We start from the raw sequence: 14,217 nt of genomic DNA, 5'->3' as shown, positions 1-14,217 counted from the left end.
AGTAGCCATGTTTTTTTAGTAGCCTCTGTAAATCGTTAATACTAAAAAGAAATAGCCCGCAATGCTGTTTATATTATAGGCAGTATCAGATTTTTTTTTTTTTGCAAAGTATGGCTAAAGTTGAATTCCCGGTGTGAAACTTACTGATTTTTCATATAGAGGTGAGATAGCCCACAATTGGCTGTTGAATTGGTGTGCCATTGTCTGTCTTAAAATTTTGGAGGAGAAAAAAAACTGGATTTTAATTTTTACATTCTTTGTTTTGAAAGTTGATAAAAGTGTTTTCTATACATGTTTTCTGCTGTTAGAAAAAAATCGCTGTTAAAAGGGTATTGCTGATGGAAACAATGTTTTCTTAAGTTCAAAATATTGCCAGGGAAATATATAGATGTGGAGGGCTACCTTGTCAAAAAGTTGTGCAAGAAAAATCTTTAATTTTTGTATTTTAATTGATAGTTTAATGTTTATATTTTAATATTAAAATTCTAATATTTTTAGTGTACTTTGAAAATGTCCGGTTTGTACATTTATATAATCCCTGGGTTTTATTTTTATTTTTAAAATTTTATTTATTTTTACTTCTTTCTAATATGGGATCTTGCTCGGTCATCTAGGCTGTAGTGCGGTGGTACAGTCATAGCTCACTGCAGCCTCAAACTTCTAGGTTCTAGCTATCCTCCCGCCTCTGCCTCTTGAGTATCTAGGGCTACAGGCCTGCGCCACCACCCTTGGTTACCCAGTTTTTATTTAATAGCAAAATTAGCAAGTGTATTTAATATCGTTTCATATAATTTCACATTTTGAGGTTAAGTTTGAAATTATTATAAATTGTTTTTGTAGATACTATTAAATTCCTAAGCATTTTAAAGATGACTTCATGGAGGAATTATTCTACTGGATTTGGGCTTGAGTTGCAGATTTTGTTTCTGCAGTAATTATGGACCTTTCTATTTCTTCATTTTTATAATGAGGAGACTCTGGTTTAAAAAACTCTTTCTTGAGGGGTTTAATGATGAAAATGATAAGATTCTGTATGTCAAACAATGATAAATTAAACTTCTGGAAGAAGTAGTCATTTTTGTTTTCTGCCTTATAGATTGACACTCTTTAATATTTAATTAAGCGTTTAATTAAAATATAGTCTTGCATAGAAAAAAATCTTGAAGATCTCTATTTAGGAGGCCTCTGAGTTCCCAGTTTTTAAAAAAATTTAAACTTTTTTACACCAACAAGCAAAGATGGAAGTTTCCAGTTTTAAAAAATTCTGTTCACACGAGTTTCTGAATTCCATCCACTTTGCTTTATTCTTTCCCCTATTCATGTTACTTTACATAAGTCAGTTTATTTATTCATGCCTGCCTCCCTTCCTCTCTCCTTCCCATTTTCCTCTCCTTCCTTCCTTCCTTCCTTCCTTCCTTCCTTCCTTCCTTCCTTCCTTCCTTCCTTCCTTCCTTCCTTCCTTCCTCCGTCCCTCCCTCCTTCCCTCCCTTCCTCCCTCCTTCCCTCCCTCCCTGCTTCCCTCTTTCTTTTCCTCCCTGGCTTCCTCCCTCCTTCCTTTCCCCCACCTCCATCCCTCTCTCCCTCCTATGTTTCTTATTATCAAAAACATTTATTAGGTGCTAGCTCTTTGCCAGGCATTGTGCATGGGTTATACTCACTGGTAAGGTAGCACTGAAGTCATAGACATGAAAGCCATCTTTCATCATAACTGTGTTCAGTTAGCTCACCATCTTTTGAAAATGTTACTTTGTGATAGGGGTGAGCACTCTGTACTGTGGACAAAAATGACACTGTACTCCTGATGTGTGGTGGAGGTTTAGGGAAGCAATCAGTTAGACAGTCTAGTGATGGACCCAAACTGAAAAGGAACAATAGTTAGCCAAGGGACAAGTGGCAGAGGAGATTCCAGGCAGAAGAAACAGCATAACTATACCAAGAAAGAGGTAAGCTTCTATGACCCAAGAACGTAAAAGCGAATTACATAATACTTAAACAAGAAAACCAGGAAGGAAAGAAAGGACAGTCTTTCTCAAGTGTAGGTATATTTGCTAAAATAAATCTTTCAAAAAATTAAATATTTTCCAGAAAGTTTATTAATATATTTGATGTATCTTTTTAATCACCAGGATATTATGCTAGTCATGAAAATCACAAAGTGATCAGCAAAAGTCATGGTCCATAAGGCGCACTTACTCTCTTAATTACATTACGTATATTTGTGACATTATTTGTGCACTTGTGTCATTTCTGTATCTTCTGAATCATTGTATTGCTTGCAGGTTAAGCCTCAGTGCCTTGAACAAAGTATGTACCCAATAAATTTTTAGGCTTGGTTTGAAAAGATTTATCTTGAAGAAAGATAAACGTAGAAAATTTCAACAAAAGACATTTTATTTATTCATTTATTTATAGACAAAGTCTTTCTTTTTGTTGCCCAGGCTGGAGTACAGTGACCTGGTCATAGCTCACTGTAGCCTGGATCTCCTGGGCTCAAGCGATCCTTCCATCTCAGCCTCCCAAGAAGCTGGAACTACAGGCACATGCCACCATGCCCAGCTAATTTTTTTATTTTTTGTAGAGATGGAGGTCTCTCTATTGCCCACTCTGGACTCAAACTCCTGGTCTCAAGCCATCCTCCTGCCTTTGTTCCCCAAATTGCTGGGATTTACAGGCATGAGCCACCGTGCCTGGCTGCAAAAGACATTTTAAAACTAGTTTAAAAGCTTAATTGAAGAGGACTCAAGATTACTCAATAGCAACTACTGTACAAATGACAACAGATAATGGCAGTAAGAATCTAGAGAGGGACAGGTTTTTTTTTCAGTTTGAGGCAGTCAGGTTGGCTTTATGGCACAGGTGGTGTTTAAACTATCAAGTTTATTCTGAAGTTTATTAGGTGGAGGGGAAAGATGTTTTCTATGTGAATAAAAAATCTTGAGTAAAAGTCAGTTTCAGAGGTATATTCAGAATTACTGAGCAAGGAAGTTTGACAGAAACAGAAGGCTGAAGTATTTTTGAAGTTTGATCTGTTTGGGCTCTGTTTCCAGTTTTGCTTTTTAATTCTCCTCTTTCTCGCTCTGTCTTTTAGGTTGTCAATTGCCATTCTCCTTTTATTCCAGCCCCAGTTGCAACTTTTCTGTTAAAATAGGTACAATAGGGCTGGGCGCAGTGGCTCAAGCCTGTAACACCAGCAGTTTGGGAGGCCAAGGCGGGAGGATAGCTTGAGGTCAGGAGTTCAAGACAAGCCTGGACAACATAGAGTCCTGTTTCTATGAAGTACTAAAAATCAAAAACAAATAAATAAATATTTGTGTGTGTATGTGTGTGTGTCGTGGATATGTCTGTGGTCCCCACTCTCAGGAGGCTGATGTGGGAGGATTGCTTGGGTCTAAGAGTTGGAGACTGCATTGAGCTGTGATCATGCCACTGCAGTCTTAGCTGAGCAACAGAGCAAGACTCTATCTCTTTTTTTTTTGAGGTGGAGTCTTGCTCTGTTGCCAGGCTGGAGTGCAGTGGCGCAATCTCATATCACTGCAACCTCCGCCTCCCGGGTTCAAGCGATTCCCCTGCCTCAGCCTCCCAAGTAGCTGAGATTACAGGCATACACCATCATGCCTGACTCATTTTTTGTATTTTAGTAGAGACGGGGTTTCACCATGTTGACCAAGATGGTCTCGATTGCTTTACCTCGTGATCCACCCGCCTCAGCCTCCCAAAGTGCTGGGATTACAGGTGTGAGCCACCGTGCCTGGCCAGACCATGTCTCAAAAAAAAAAAAAAAAAAAAAAAAAATCCAAAATACCAGACATACTAGATTACTAGATTTGTTGTGCTAAGTTAGAGTGAAATAATAATACATGTACTTTTGGAGACATTCTAGAAACATTTCTGAGATCAACCTTTGTCAAGTCACAACCCCAGGTGTGTTCTTCCATATAAAATTATTTTTAGAGTTTGTTCCAGTTTTATACACATTTATGGTTTAGAGTGAAATTAGGAAGATTACTAGAGGCTGGCAAGATGGATGGAAGGTGAGAAATCAGCTTTGAGATTTTTGCAGATGTTCAGAAAGAAAGATGTTAGGATAGGGACTGAAAGCAATGGGAAGAGGATTAAGGTATTTCAGGGTAAGAATCAATAGAGCAGTGAATGTGTACCACTTTAAAATGAAGTATCTTTTGTATTGACAGAGCTGTATTTTACCTAAACTTTAAGATGAATAACACTCCAGAGGATTTTTGGTTTCAAAACTATTGAAGACCAGGCTAATTTCTTTGTCTGTGTGTGTATCCATGCACACATGCACATATATATTTAGTAAGCTTGGTTTAAAGAAAATCTGTTATTTCATAGTAGATGTGATTTTCTTTTACCATTTCACACGAATGCATTTCTTTGTTATTGTAAGTTAGCAATTGAAGAATATATATAAAATTCATGCTAAATTAGTATATTGGTCTAGAAGGTTTGTCAGGAGACTAATAATGGAGTAGAGGCTTCTTTAATACGTATGACTATATAAAACATTATTAATGTTAACAGATGTTGCACTTTAATCCCCTAGAATGATTGTTTGGTACCAGCAGGAGATTTATTAAGCCTGAATTGTGTGAAATTGTGTGTGCATAAGCTGCAACTTAGATTGTAAAAACGTTACTGAAAACCGTTAAAAAGTTTTAGGTATAATTTGGCAGAGAAGTATTAACTGTGCTAAAAGAAGTATGTGTGTATGGTTGGCCCCTGCGCCTTAACCTTTTTATCATTTATCTTCTTGTATTAATGTCACTGAATTATTAATTCATGAGCCAGGGTGGGAAGGGTGAAGGCACCATTTAAATGTGTGGCAAATTTATCCTTATCGCCAGAGACATGAAAAAAAGTCATTTTGTGTTATCTGTAAAATGGAAAGGACATTTTAAAATTTCATTTACAGTAATCCACTTCCAGTCAAACACCTAGATTATTACTACCATAATATAATGTTATTAAAAATTTGTAACCTTCTCCACTCTTTTGTCTTATATATATAATGTTGATAGAAAAATTTAGCCTTGATTTATTTCAATGTGATACTTGTTAATTGTAGGTTAAAAATGTTACTTTTACGAATGATATGTTACAGTTTGACTTAAATTTTAGGGAGCAGTAGACTTACGAAAAATAAAAATATTTACTGTAATAATAACAAGGAATTTTCATTGAGGGGAATCTGCATATAGGGAATTGGAAAGCTCTAAATATATGTTTCAAAGAAATGTTTGCATTTACTGTGACTTCATAATTATTTGGGGATAAGATTGGTGATTTTGGCCTTGTAGAACTTTTAGCTTTATACAAGAAACCTAGCAAATTAGAATTTAACATTTTCTTGTTGAATGTATTGTGGATCTGGGATATATCCAGTATTTCACATGGGCAAATAGCTATGGTGACAGAAATTTCAAGAGTTTGAAGCCACTTTTACCAGCAGCTCTTCGAAACCATCATGATAATGGAAGAATACCTTAAGGGTCTTGTCCAGACCTCATCACTTTTCATTCTCCCTTTACTTAATATTTTGGTTGGTTTTATATACTCTCATGCCAAACAAAGTAGTAAGATAAGTTACTGTGGTAATGTCCTTTGTTTTCTTTTCTAGAATTTCCCCCCAAACACTCTAAGGTGTACATATGGCTCTGTTAACACACACTGAAAACACTAATTTTTTTTTTTTTTTTTTTTGAGATCGTCTCATCGTCACCTGGGCTGGATTGCAGTGGTGCAATCTTGGCGCACTACACCCTCAGCCTTCCCAGTTCAAGCATTTCTTGTGCCTCAACCTCCAGGTTAGCTAGGATTACAGGTGGTGCCACCATGTCTGGCTAAATTTTGCATTTTTGGCAGAGTTGGGGTTTCACCATGTTGTCCAGACTGGTCTCAAACTCCTGACCTCAGCGAATCCACCGGCCTCAGACTCCCAAAGTGCTAGGATTACAGGTGTGAGCCACTGCACCTGGCCTGAAACTCTAATTTGTTTTGATCAGTAAATAATGCTACTTTGTTTTATTTTTCTTATTCTAGTATGGTTAATTTACCTTTATATTAACATTTAGTTTCTTAAAATAATAGACTGAAGTTGATGTGATTATTGTGGCAGACATGAATAGTTATTAGTTCATTATGTGACTGAACTGCATCCAGTTATCTTGGTCTTAGCATTGTTCATCTATAAACAGGAGTTGGCAAACAATGACTAGCCATCTGTTTTGTAAGTAAAGTTGTACTGGCACACAGCCAATGTCATTGGGGTATGCATTGTCTGTGGCACCTTTCACACTGCAGTGGCAGACATATGTAGTTATGGCACAGACCATATCACTCTTAAAGCCTAAAATATTTACTGTCTGGTCCTCCATAGAAAGAGTTACCTAACTTCTGATCTGATATCTATAGTATTGGTCTGCATAAAATGCTGGTTCTAATCTTTACAAATGTAATGGAATATAATTTATAATTTTAAGCTCAAGAGATTTGAAGATTCAGTAGTTTTTGTCATCATTGATTTTTTTTTAAGCAGATTTTTGCTTTGCTTTATATGCAGAGTAGCAACAATAAGTGATAATTTTCCTGAAAGTTTTCTGAATTGAAACATTTTTAAAACCATTAAAATATTGCAAAAATACATTAGTCTGTTACCAGATGAAGGAGTCTTGGCAAGTAATTCAAGCTTCTAGTCATTTTTCTCTGCTTTTTATAACCTATGTTTCTTTTTTATTAAACATCCCTGCTTTATTACTACTTTAATGTTATTTGAAATTTTAGTAGGTTATAAAATTATATTTTAAAGTTGAAAAGCTCTTTTCTAAAAACCACATACCTCTCCTCCTCCATATTTGAGTAGTTAAGAAGCACTAAAACATAAATTTTAATTTTTTAATGGAAGATGTTTTGGTTTTTAATTTTTTCATACCTAACAGCCATTCAAAATGACACAGTCTGTTACTGTTTCTTAATAGTTGTGTCCATGAATATTTTTCTTACCTTCTCATGTAAATCTCTTAATTTTTTTTTTTTTCTTTCTTTCTTTCTGGGAGGAAGTCTCACTCTTGTTACCCGGGCTGGAGTGGAGTGGCACGATCTCGGCTCACTGCAACCTCCGCCTCCTGGGTTCAAGCGATTCTCCTGCCTCAGCCTCCCGAGTAGCTGGGATTACAGGCACCTGCCACCATGCCTGGCTAATTTTTGTATTTTTAGTAGAGTTGGGGTTTCACCACATTGGCCAGGCTGGTCTCGAACTCCTGACCTCAGGCAATCCGCCCGCCTCGGCCTCCCAAAGTGCTGGGATTACAGGTGTGATAAATCTCCTAATATTCTTAGAGGAATCAGCTACACCAAACACAGAATTTCAGGCTGACATGGGAAGCCAAAGAATCTATTCTGTTCATTCACTTAGACTCTAGCTTTATCTTTAGTACTATTAATTAAGTTAGGTATTTATAAATAATTGGTATATTCCTTTTGTGTACAACTCAAGAAAATCCTTTTATTTTGAGTTTTACTTGTAGACACAGATATAAATGGTATGGAACATTCGGCATAATCGGGACTAATCCCAGCTAAGGCATAGAAACTTGTTCTTTCTTGAAGAAATCCCTGATGTTTTGAATTTTGATTATCTGTGGTTTTCCCAGGAAGGCAAAGTGTGAAATATGTGAGTTAAATGTTTCAGTTTATTGTATTGTCTGTCAATATAATAATTTGTAAGATTTCAAAAACAAAGATTTTCTGAAATAGTTGCTTCTTTTGAAGATGTGCATTAGAATAATTGCCGAGACATATTTTGATAGAAGAAACAAGTCCTTAGTTAAAGATATTGCAGAAGCCCCCAGATGGCTTCCTTAACGTTACTTAAGGTAGAATCAGGACCATGAGTTTATCATTGGGAAAATTGGAAAATGATGGAATCATAGATTTATAATCTCTTCCTACCCTTATATGGTTGCTGAACTTGAGACCTAGGTGCTTCTTAATTACCGCAGTCCTCGTAGGGGCAGGTTGAGCTACGATTCTATATAGTGTGCTCTTGATCCAAATCTTGACCTCTTCATTAAGATGACTGATTGATCTAGGTACACGTCTCAAGGAAACACAGATTCAGAAACTTCTGTTAGTTACTTCTCTTATCTCCTCATCACATTTATTACCATTAAGTTTTGGGAGGTTTAGTAATTATTATTTAATGCTTATTGTGGATCTTGGTCATTTTCTTGCATATTTAATTCTAATAAGATTTTTAATTTCTCGAAGGCGGCAACTATATCTTAATCTGTTTTATAATACCTTTAGAACCTAACACAGGACCAGTTACTACATAAAGTAAAAAAAGTAATGAATAACACTCATTTTAGCACTGGATATCCATTAAAAATGTCTAGGAAATACTGGATATTCATTGACTTGAATGAACATACATGAAATTATAGTGCTAATGTGATCACTTTATGTTAAAGGCAAGAAATGTAAGCTTAGATAACACTATATTGATGTAGTTTGCAAATGAATTGTATCATTTATTAATTACAAAGGCAGTGTGCTATAGCACTTCACAAAACTTCCTTCAGCTTCTTACTGTTTATTCTTTATAGTTAATTTTTCACATATGTATATAATAATTATTATTATTTTTTGAGATGTGGTCTTGCTCTGTCTCCAGAGCTGGAGTGCAATGGTACGATCTCGGCTCACTGCTGCCTCCACCTCCCGGGTTCAAGCGATTCTCCTCCCTCAGCCTCCTGACTAGCTGGGATTACAGGCATGCGCCACCAGGCCTAGCTAATTTTTGTATTTTAGTAGAGATGGGGTTTCGCCACGTTGGCCAGGCTGGTCTCGTACTCCTGACCTCAGGTGATCCACCCACCTCTGCCTCCCAAAGTGCTGGGATTTACAGGTGTGAGCCACCTCGCCCAGCCAATTTTTCGTGTTTGTTTTTAAGATCATTTGGCACATTTTACTCAGATTACCTCATTACCTCTAAGAAACCTCTGACGGTGATATTGATGATCTAATATATGACAGATCCTGGGTCATTATTGTTTCATTTAGTGGTTGTATATATAGACCAAGAGGGAATTTGAATATTGATTCAGGGAATGGTTAGTAACAGTGATTTATGGACAAAGGATCCAGTGCAGTGAGCCAAACATAAGATTGCATCTTACGGGTGAGCCACGTTGAGTTTTTTCTGTTATTCTTGCCCAAATGATGATTAGTCCATAATCTTATAGATGTTAATATTAAAACATTTGTTCCATGACTATTAAAGATGCATTGCTAGTTATATTGGAGGAAATATTTATATATTTATTTTTTGACTTACTATGAGCAACTTCTCTAGTAGTTTGGTTGATAAAATTTATCAGTGTAGAGTAATGTGTAGAGTAACTTATAACGTATAATTTAGGCACTTTAGTAATGAGTAAATTAAGATAGCTCAACTGGAAATAGTAAAAATTAAGTTAATATTTAGCTGTTATTACCTAAGGGATGTTTTGCTCATGTAAACATTTTGAAAATCAACTCATTATTCTTGTGGTATTTCCTCACTTTCAGAACAAGATGATTTTGTTCTGTATTCATTTTTTTATTCAAAAGGAAAAGACAGTAAAATAAGTTTATCTGGTCTACATAATTAGTAGTGATTTTAGACCATAGGCTTATTTCTCAGCCTTTCTGCTTCCTTACTGTCCTTGAGTAGGTTAAGTTTTCTGCTAAGATAAAATGGAGGTAATATATATTTCTTAAGGTTGTTGGGAAAATTACATGAAAGAGTAAGCACACTGTTATCTGTCTAGTTTAGCTGTAATTTTTTTGGGAGCCTAACTGTGTGCAAGGCAGTTACGACTTTTTATTAGGATGAGTTATTTTTAAACTATGGTGTAATCTCCCTGTGGATGAGAAATTTTGTTTCTTTTTTTCCTCAGTACACAACATATGTAATAGGTGCTCAGTAAATATTTGTTGAAGGAATAATTTGGTGAATAGTGGAAAGAATGGCTTTCTAGTTAGCCTTGATTGGGATCTAAGCTCTGCTACTTATTAGCTGGGTAATTTCGTTTGAGTTATTTTACCATTCTGAGCCTCAGATTTCTGACCTTTATAATACTGATCCTGCCTTTTTGGTAAGGATTAGTGATATGTTTCTGATACAGTATTTCAGACAACACAGAAGTTAGCTTTTTCCCAATTTGGGGGAAAGAAAAAGTTATTTTTTAGATGGCAGTCCTCTCCAATTTTAAAAGACATTGTATTGCCTCTGAACTTTTTTTTTCTTTTTTTTTTTTTTTGTTTTTGATATGGAGTCTCTCTGTGTCACCCAGTCTCACTGCAACCTCCACCCCCTGGGTTCAAGCAATTCTCCTGCCTCAGCCTCCTGAGTAGCTGGGATTACAGGCACGCACCACCACGCCCAGCTAATTTTTTGTGTATTATTAGTAGAGACGGCGTTTCACCATGTTGGTCAGGCTGGTCTCGAACTCTTGACCTTATGATCTGCCCACCTTGGCCTCCCAAAATGCTGGGATTACAGGAGTGAGCCACCGCGCCTGGCCTGAACTTTCTAATAGTCTAGAGTCCTCATGCATTTTTTTTTTTTGAGTTGAATTACAAGTACTATGACTAGAAATATTTCCTGAGTGTCTACTATGTCTGAAACGAAGAAATTTTAGTAAAGGGTGAGACCAATGATGAATATTAAGGGGACTTTTGTATAAATAGTTTAATTAATGTCTTCTAGAGTTGATAGCCGTGCCTGCAGAAAGAAGATGGAGAAAGAGGGTAGTGACTAGTGGCTGGCCACGTGGTTCTAAAATCTCTATGAGCATTGCCAGCTCCAACCTTATCCTGATGAAGGAAAGAAAATAAACTCAAACCCCAAAGAATGCTGAATATCTGAAGCTTCTAAGAGCCTTTCTGATTAGCTGACTAACTGAAGGAAAACTCCCAGGGGTAATGATGTGTTCTCTGATGTTAAGAAGGGGAAATCTAGTCTGTAAAGATTACACATAAAATATTTCTGAAAAGTGAATAACCTGATTGAGGTTCAGCTAAAGTGAAATAAAACTGTAATTTATTTTTTATTTTGTAAGCCTTTGCATAGAAAATGAAAAGGCAGGGTTGGGTTAGTATCATCCTTTTTTGTGTTTGTTTGTTTTGGTAAAATATAGAAAAGTGACTTTTGTTAGTAAATTCTGTCTCATAATGATTATAATTTTATGATGCAAATAAGATCAGAGACTGATTTTGTAAAGCTGGCTTCAGTTTTCATTTAGAGTTGACATATATTTAGTACATAGAATTTAGGCTTACCTAAAACATTAATGTTTCATTTTACACAGCATTAGTGCATAATAACAAGGATGGGTGACTGGTAGTTCTCATGCTTAGCTGGCTCTTTTCTTTTCCTGTTCTCTTGGTGCTTATAATTGTTTTGGGCTTAATACCCAGTGTTTGCAGTAGTTCACTGTACATGAGTAGAAACCAAAAATAAAGCTTTAGATAGCACTCCTTTTGGTGGCTTTGCTCCTAGTAGAATATCAACATTAGTTAACCAGTTTTAGAAAATTGTAGTTTAATTTTCTTTTGCCCTTATTAATTTGAAATGTGTTATACTCTATTTCTTTCAATGATGCTTATCAATAAACATTTTATTTTTTCTATATTTGTTAAATAAGCTTCATCACATAATAAGGCTAGATGTGATTTCCTGGTAGTGTAGTGTAAATATGTGGCTTAAAATTAGTTAACAGTGTTGTCCTTTTAAGGACACACTGCACAGGATATTTAATGCAGCTAATAAATGGAAGCAGACTACAGCTGACTGTACATTGCAAGTAGTGTATAAAACATTGAGGTCTGTTGGGATATACACAGCTGAAGCATATTCCTGGAAGTCACTGCTCAGCTTTGGAAGGTTTGGTAGTAATGATGCATTAGCTGACTTTTTACATGACAGAGTAATAGGATACTTAGATTTTAAAAAATGACAGAGGTTTGGTAGACAATGGCTTGTGGTTTATAGGAACAAGGTTAGAATGAAATTGTTTGAATCTTATTTGAAGGATAAGGAAAAAGCAGAGGTGGGAGTAGGTTGTACGTTAGAAGTGGTTTGGATTTTTGACAGTCATAGTCATTTATAGTTTAAGTAGAAATCTGTGGTATCCTGTTTTACTAAGAAATGAACCATTACTTAGCAAGCACTACACCTCTACTCTCCCAGTTCCTCCCCCACTTCATCCTAAGCTCTTTGATGTTCTTGGAAAAAGGTTTTCTAAAACTCAAAAGAAAGTTATTAATGTGGGAATCATTTGAAGTAATCTTTTCTGTTTGTTAAAAGGAAATTTAATAGACCTTTTCTGGTTTTGTTACTTGTTTTTGTTTTGCTTTGTGAAATGCTGTTATTGGGTTTTTTGCAGTTACAGAATTTGAAGGACAAATATTAGCTGTATCTATGCCAGTGGTTTGGCTCCAATATGATTTAGAAGGAATGCCTTCTTGGGATTAGTGTCATCATATTTGATTATTTATTCGTTCTATTCTTAGCTGATTGTGGTTTGTTAGGTATTTCAACTTTCATTAACACTTGTTTAATGAAAGGTTGTTTAAAACTTGGGTCACAGCAATAAAATCGTTTGATTTAGTTTCCAAATTGCACTTAAAGCTTGAGGTTTTGGAAATAATTTTATTTGATGTAAAAGTGATTGGGCACAGGTTGTAGAATGATAAAAATAAATTTGATACTCTTTTTACTTATTCATTACACAGGCAGATTGACTTAAGCTTTATTTTCATAAAAGATGCCATGATTTTATACATTCTAGAACCTATTTCCATTTGTCTGAAACAACCACTTACACTGTCTCATAATTGAATGATACGTACTTTTAAAATTGTGTTTCACATTCTCAAACTGTCAGAATACACTGAATTTTTAGTATATAAAAATTTTCATGAGGTATTCTTTCCTGGCCAGAGACCACAATAGAGGTCTTGATTGTGTGGTTTCCTCCTCCTTTTTCCCTTCACTAACAGAGGTTTTCCTATCTTGGCAGCTGTTTCCTACAAGGCAGTCATCAGTCCCTGATTTCTTCCTTCCTCCTCCTTCCCACAAACAAGGGCTCTTTTGAGTAGTGGATGACTGAAGACAGACTGATCTTGGATCACTTTAAGAAAGTGGAAACGTGTGCAAGAGTTGAGCATGTGGGCAAGCTGCCTGTATGCACTAGCTCATTGAAATCAAACAATGAAAATTTGGACAGTAAAAATTCTTTGCTTGGAATCTAGAGTGGTCCAAAGGCTGACTTTATTTTACTTATAGCAGTAATGCACTTCATCTAAATTATTCTGATTGCTGATCAGATCATTGAACAGACTGTAAGGATATAAGGAATTGTTCATTGATGGCCTTTTGAATGTGACAAGCCATGAGATTATCTGATTTTTTAAAATGCTTTACATAGAATAACTTTCAGTTTTAAGACAGGCACATTGCTACAGCAGTTGCAAACTGCAGGTTCACTTTTGGTTTTGGTTACTTTTGAATAGTCTATGGGAGCTCAGAGTGAAAAATGTATAGAGCCAGCCAGCTAGTTTTGCAGGGATGTGTGCCATGTGTCTCCATCAGATTAATTTTGGATACATCATTCTTCTTTTTGAGGAAGTTTGCATTTTCCTTTGTTTCTTTGGACAGATAAGCATCTGAGGTGTTCTTAAATGGTATACTACTGATGTTGGTGATGCCCCCCTCCCCTGTGTCTTCAGTGCTTTCAGAGAGACCTAAAACTTGGACCAATTCATAGCAGGATCCTTAGGAAAGCATTTACATCTCTGAAACTATGGGCCTGAATGATTTCAGATTAATTTCTTACATTATTTTTGTTGTGTTCTTAATAAAGCAAGATATTACCTTTATAGGTAATAAGTGTTTCAAACCGTTTAGCATCTGCCTACTTTTTCATTCAGGTTACATTATAATGAACTGATAGTAAAATGTAGTGTACTGCTAATAGCATCTTGTATGATATGCTATATGAAGCATGTAGTAAATGCGTAGTAGGTCAGATAATGTTTAAGAACTCAAAAGTTGGCCGGGCGCGGTGGCTCAAGCCTGTAATCCCAGCACTTTGGGAGGCCGAGACGGGCGGATCACGAGGTCAGGAGATCAAGACCATCCTGGCTAACCCG

At 36.0% G+C, this 14,217-nt stretch overlaps 1 protein-coding gene across 27 annotated transcripts in view; it reads left to right on the top strand.

Annotated features, from left to right (window-relative positions):
* ADGRL2 (adhesion G protein-coupled receptor L2) overlaps nucleotides 1–14,217 on the top strand; it is a 694,457-nt gene that overhangs the window by 519,361 nt on the left and 160,879 nt on the right. The window contains exon 1 of one of the 27 annotated variants that reach the window (XM_073007175.1): nucleotides 10,920–10,983. The exons of the other annotated variants lie outside the window; for them this stretch is intronic. The gene's annotated coding sequence lies outside the window, so the exon portion shown is untranslated. Of the gene's footprint in view, nucleotides 1–10,919; nucleotides 10,984–14,217 lie in introns of those variants that run through there. 27 annotated transcript variants of the gene reach the window in all.

Source organism: Chlorocebus sabaeus, chromosome 20 (assembly GCF_047675955.1).
Source record: "Chlorocebus sabaeus isolate Y175 chromosome 20, mChlSab1.0.hap1, whole genome shotgun sequence".
NCBI lineage: Eukaryota > Metazoa > Chordata > Mammalia > Primates > Cercopithecidae > Chlorocebus > Chlorocebus sabaeus.
Note: the sequence above shows the minus strand (reverse complement) of the source record. Positions and strands in the feature narration are given on the sequence as shown.